Here is a 6838-nt window from a genome sequence, read left to right on the forward strand (position 1 = left end):
GACAATGCCTTGATAAGAGGCCAGTAACAACCATTGGTTTCTAAGAATAATTTTCACTGCAGCAGAGCTTCTCATCTGAGGCTCTTTTGCAAATGGCCATTACCAAAGCTTCACAACCCTTCTGCGAGGAACAGCTAAGGATTTTTATCCATTTTCCAGACAGTGACACTGAGGCATTGAAAGGTGAAATAACTTTCCAAAGTCACCACGGTGAGTCGGTGGCAACAGAACCCGGGCATTTGGTCGTGATCCGTAAATGAGACTTGTGACCGCACGTCACATTTCCTTCTCTCTCGCACGGTTGAACTGATCAACTGGGAAAGGGACGTGAGGATTGCTTGAACGGCAAGACTTTCTTCTCTCATTTCATTTCCTATTCCTCCCCCACTTGTGCCCTTTCAGCACACACACATTTATTAAACTTGCCCTAATTCCTTCTTTTGAAGAACAACTAAAACAAAGTGGGAAAAAAAAAGATTGTGATGGGAGGGGATGGGGCGGACACACAGACAAGATAAAGACTCTTCTTTTTATAGCCCCGACATTTCATTTTACAGCTCAACTGAGATCAAGAGTGGTAACCAGTCACCGGTTTAACTGTTTCTACAAGGGTAGGCTTAAAGGGTATGGCCTTAAATACTAAATGCCAGTAACAAAATCCTCATTCTTGTACAGCGAACTGGTTCAGCTCTCTGGGATGAAACTGCAGAGAGAGAGAGAGGGAAAATTCAGAATAAGCACTCTGAACCCCACCTAGCCAAGAAGAGAAATGATAAAGTTGGGTTTTGGACATCGATGTCCAAATTTCATGGCACGGGGTCAAGGATCTCATGATCTCAAGATGATATAAATCCCGTCTCTCTAGATTTGCAGGCTCTTTGAGATAGGCATCACTGAAAAGGGTTTGAGTTTTTGGAAAGTGCAGACTGTACTTGGTCCTCCTTGAGCAAAGATACAGCATGTCTGCCCCAACATCTGTAGATTTGTAGGCAGTTCCAAAAAACAAAAAAAAAAGAAAGAAAAACTTCAGGGCCACAGACAGACCAGTTAAATGTGCTTCAGAGTTAACCAGAATTAAGGCCAAGCAACAGGTCGGTTGCTGACCTAGTACGTAAACTATAAATTGGGGGTCTAATTTAGCTTTTAGTTGTATTGACTTTTTTTCTTTCTCACCCAAAACATCTGGATGGTTAATACTGATCTACCAGCTGATATAGCACACCCAACTATCTCGCATCACACATATATGGCCGGGGAAACACAGCCCAACTAGTTGGCCTAGTAGTTAAATTTTATAGGACAGCCAAATGGAAGCCAAAAAACTTGGGTTTAATCCGTCCAGTTAAGTCATGTACGTTCCACCTCGCCACAAGCCATCTGATCTTAATCAACAAATCTTGGCCTTCATCTCATAACCGAACTTAGAAGGAGAATGATGAAGTCTGAAGTAATCTGTATACGAAATGCTTTAGTAATGATTCCTTCAAGGACTCTCTCTTTTTAAAAAAAATAAATAAATGCACCATAGTACTTCAATGCAAAGGCTTTTCTTCAAATGGCAAAAACTCCCTCTTAAAAATACCTCTGGTTTAATCTTTTGTTAAAATGTCGGTCATTTTACAATCATTTCATTTTTGTTAAGTTTAAAAAGAAATGAAGTTACTTACCGGGAGCTGAATTTCTCCAATACATATTATGGCTGTACGTGTTCTCGCTTCAGGCTGGGTTTCACCCTTGAGATTTGGCTGGATTTTTTTTTTTTTTTGCCTTTACTCCCTCGTGGGTATGAAATGGGGGCAGGAACTGAGCACACCCTACAGAGACTGCAAAGGATGCAATTTCTTCCCCTTGGTGTCAACTGCAGAAGGCTACGTTCCTTCGGACTCCAAAGAAGAGAGGAAGGAGGGTGGGATGCCAAGACGTAACATGGGCAAAACATCTCAAAGACGTCAGCTCCTGATAAGTATCATTGTTTTCTTCTTTGAGGAATTCCCCACGTACCCGCTCTCTCTAGAGGTGACGCCAAAGCACCGTCCACATACGTGGAGACCCTTTAGGCAAACAGTGGGTGTAGAACTGCTTTGCCAAATGCAGCATCTGCCTTGCAGGCTTCTGCAATGACCTTCCTTTTCAAGGGTATGATGGGAACGCCAGGGAGCTAACCTGGAAGATATCAACTACACAAGATTTGCAGAGGTATCCTGAGCTCAGATTCTGCCCTACCACTGATAGCAGATCCACCTTGGTGGTCTCCTGGTATAACTGTATATAGCCCAAGATCCAGTGAGGCCACCTTTGGCCAGATATTGCTGCACCTTTAGGTCTCTTTGCTGTGGATACAGAGGACAGTTTCATCCTAGGAAACTTTTCCTAATATCCAGTAAATACAGCACAGCACTATTTGTGATGAATAGGGTTTCTGGAAGAGCACCAACAAGTTAATTTGCCCCAAATTAAAAGTTTGTGATGACCTTGGGTAGGAACTTTGGATGAGTCCTTAGTGTCATCTTATCTCGAACACAAATGGGATCTGCCAAGGCAGCTTGGCTCTCACACCCTCTCCTTGCTGATGTAATCTCTTTAAGATGTTTCTCATGGAAAGATGGAGGAGGAGGAAATTTGCTTCCTACTGCAGAGCTGGATCCATCACCTGGGGAAAGATATTGGATAGGCTCTTAAGGGGCCTGAGGGTTGTGGGGCGAGAAAATACCTGCCAATCACTGACTGCTGAGTGACAGGTCAAGGGAGCTACAAGCTGGCCATTAGCTGAAAGCAGGATCAGCACACTTGAGGTCCAGTAGATAATCTAGTATGTGGGATGTTTGAATTGGCCAGGTCGATCTTGCTTGCCTGGCACCAAGACAAAACCATGATCCACTTTACCAGGTTAGGTCCACCTGGCAGAGTTGTGTCTGCTGTGGCTGGGACTGCATCTCTGACCTGGGTCAGACATCAAGAACTCAAACAGTTCTTCCAGAGGTGTCATGCACGTGTACGATTAAATCCTGTCCTCCTTCCCCTTTTCCTCCAAGTCAGCTTAGCACACCAAGCTGCACTGGAGGTATGAGGACCGGTAGTAGAGCACCCCGTGAGTACGGCTAAGACCAACCCTGCAGTCAAAGCTCAGGCACACGAGACACCAACAAGACAGAATATGTAAGTGGACCAATTCTTCAAAGGACAAGCGTGCATTCAACACGGTCATATAAAAGTTGTCCTCCAGGTTTAAAAATGAGCGTATCCATGGGCAATCCTTTATAAAAGGAAAATGCTTCGAGTCTGTCTATTCTCCGCTCAATGATTTGGAGTTTTGTACACAAAACAAAGCAGGCATTTTGCCACTGTCACCCATTACTGAGGGATATCACCCATAAGAAATATAATGCGTCTATGAAATGCCGTTGCCTTCATTGTAACTTATGCCCCTGCATTGAAACAAAACCAAGCCAAAAAAAAAGAACATGAATTTTAACCAAAATGGTGCTGAATTTGTAAAATTCTACTTTACAGCTGAAGATGTTAGAGCTTATTGTAGAAAGAATAACTGGCGCCAGATTTGAGGTGTTTAGTACTGTCAGGTTAGGAAGCACTATTAATTATGGATCCTTAAATGCTAATTGTAACTGCTAAATCCTCCAAAGGGCATTGAAGAACCCTTCATGGACTCAAACTCTCTGCACACATAATGGCTAGGTGATGTGGTACAAGACTTTTTTTCATGTTTGATTTGGAGCATTTGCATTTTGGTGGTAAAGTATAAAGCCCAGAATCAGTAATCCTAAACAGGAAGACGGGGGTAAATTCTAAGAGGAATAAGCAGCTACTGGAATTGGGGCTAGCTATGGCATGATTTTGGTTGAGAAGACACCGAAGATGGGGAAAAACAGCTCATGCAAGGGAAGAACAGTTGAGGTTTTAAAGGACGGCTTGTCGGTCTAAGACTCATATGACAGATTTGTCTGGCCAGATCCTCAGCCTATACAAATTGTTCTCACTCAGTTGAAGTCAATAGAGGTATGACAATTCATGCCATCTGGTTTACAGAAAAGGAAATGCTTTCAAAAGTATATAGGCTAGTTAAAAAGCGCCTAGTGTAAACCCTGCTCAAAGGAAAGTGCATCCTGCTATGAACTCTGGCTTCAGCGCAAGACAACGAAGGAAGAACAATAGAAAATGCCATTCATTGATACGAGAGCTGTCCTCGTAAATACTGGGATTCCTAGAAACATTGTAGATGTGCGAGAAATACGTGGTAATCCAATGAGAAAATATGTCCAGCACATCTCCTCACTGTAATCACCTCCTCGGCTTGTTTCTTGACCTTTTGCAGCTACGATCTCTTTACTGCTTTTGTGACGCCATCTCGTTCAAATTTTACCAGCCTCCAAACATTTATAAAAGTCAGTGAGTTTCACCACCCTGGATGGTTTTTGCAATGGGAGGGATGTTTTTGCTTCTGCATGTTATCGGCTGAGTTGACAGACTGTAATTCAACCTGGTGAGGAGAAAAGCGATTAAAAGGATCCTGGAAGGTCCTGCACCCACATGCGGGTGTGCGTGCACACATGCAAAAATTAGAAGAGTTTCCATTATCAGGCTGTTGCTAGCGCGCTCCATTTAATTAATTTTCTGATATTTATGATTGCTATTTATATAGCAATAGCCCCTACGAGCCACTTCATCAGTTCTTTGTGGCAAGGATTATCTTATATTACAGCACCCAGGCCAAGGCACCATATTTGCACAAAGCAGCTGGGTTTTTTTCTGTTTTTTTTAATTAAACTTTAATGAGTAAATCAGCAACAACTCTGAAAAGTATTTTCATTTACAATAATCCCTCCATTGTACCCAGATCAACCTGCTTCTGCTTCCACTGAAGTTAGTGGATGTTCTTCTGGGCAACGGGCCGAGTTGGGAAGCCCCAACCCCTAGCAATATAACCAGTACTAGACCATACTAGGCTTGCAGAATACAGTCGAATGGTTTGGGCCCCAAGGAAAGCAACCTTATTCAGGATCATACTTAACCACATCGGCAAAGCTGAGCACGTGCTTAAATATTGCCCTATGGTGGGATGAATTTCAGCCTGTGCTCCTCGCCTTTCGGGAATCGTGGCACTCGCTGCTGGGAAGCTTACCTTCTCCTCTACTCGATTTTAAACTTGCAACCAAAGCTGTGATAACAGAGGGGGTTGTTGTGCATACCATTTTTTCCCCTATATATGCATGAAATACTATCTAGTAGAGAGAGACAGAGAATGAGATCTGCCATTCTGCCAAGTAAAATAATTATATTCCAAGGGCCCGGCATGGCTTATATTATTGTTGCTTGTCTAATTCAATTCTATCCCAAAGGTGGATATGTATCTCTAGACCATTTCAAAGGGTTGGCAGCTGGTTCTATACACTTACTGCTATTTATTTTATTTTATTTCATCTCGGGGCTGTTAAAATGGATAGTAAGATGAAGGCAAGAACTGATGGGTTGTAGCTGACCACAAAAAGGCTCTATAAAATTGCTTTTGGCACCTCCCGTGCGCTCTGCCTACATCTCATAAAGGCCTGCTGCACTTCAGTGATAAAAAAATGGTTTACATTTGGAACTGATTACATGAGATAAAAATTGTAATAAAAAACGAACTGATGCATAAATACTTAACATGCTTTGGGTTACTAGATTTGATAACAAAAGGCTCTTAATTTCTCCTTTTAAACAGATAGATGAATACATGCACACATGCACACGCTGCAAAGCAGCTATAAAACCAACAGCTGTTTTGATACAGATTCTCAGAAATAATTGTGTGTGCATCTCGCATCTCTTTGAGACATTTATACGGTGATCGCTAGCTAATGGTTTCTCTCACGATTATTGCTGGGTGACATTCTCTTTGCAATCTGAAAATGTTCATTCCTGCCAGCCCTGTTCTTTCCCAGGCAGTAAACATCAATTACTTCCTTGTGTCTTGAAAGATTATTAAATTACCCAGGTTCTTTTAGTTAATTCATTTGTTAGTACAGCAACATCGTTCTGGACCTAGGTAATTGTTCATTAATTGCAACTAGAGAATCAGTAGAGGGAGCTTACCTACTGTTTCCATTGAGGCCATAACTGGAACAACCATTTTATTTGCACGTGGCATACGGAAATATTGTGCAACTTTCTTTAGGGCCCCAAATCTGGGCACTTTCTTCAAGCAAAATTTGCACAGTGAGACCTGCACACAATAACAATTAGCACTTACCTTTGGGGCACTGATCCAGAGGAACAAAACCACGATATCAGCAAGGTGCCTGTTGACCCCAGTGCTGTTTGCAATGCCAGCGCTGCCTATGCTATTCTTAAAATAGTAGACATTGTTACACCAATCCCACACACCCCCCAGCTTAGCCCAGTTACTCTATTCACTTTGCATCTTTTTGCTTTAAAGTGCACAAGTAACTTGTTTCAAAGGGCACATATAGCTCTGACAGCTCTGCTTTCTCAAACGGTGTTTGAAAAGCAGAACCAGAACTTCATTAAAAGGTCGCCTCAGGTGCATGAGAACATTTATTCCCATATCCGTCTAAGGCCCTCCGTTTATGAATTTTTAATGAAATCCATATTCTGCTTACCCATCTCCCAACAGTTTCCTAAAAACAATAAAAAGTAAAAAGCAACACAAGCTATTTGCAGAGGTGAACAGACGTCCCTTAATAGAGGGGCTGGTGAGGTTTGCATATCAGTACAGGATAAGGCACAAGGGCACTATCACCATCTCATGCCATAAGATGCTGGTTCTGCTCGTCCTGTAGTCAAAGGCCTTCACTGACTTCAGTGGGAATTTTCCTGACAAGAA

This window comes from Alligator sinensis, unplaced genomic scaffold (assembly GCF_000455745.1).
Source record: "Alligator sinensis unplaced genomic scaffold, ASM45574v1 scaffold282_2, whole genome shotgun sequence".
Lineage (NCBI taxonomy): Eukaryota > Metazoa > Chordata > Crocodylia > Alligatoridae > Alligator > Alligator sinensis.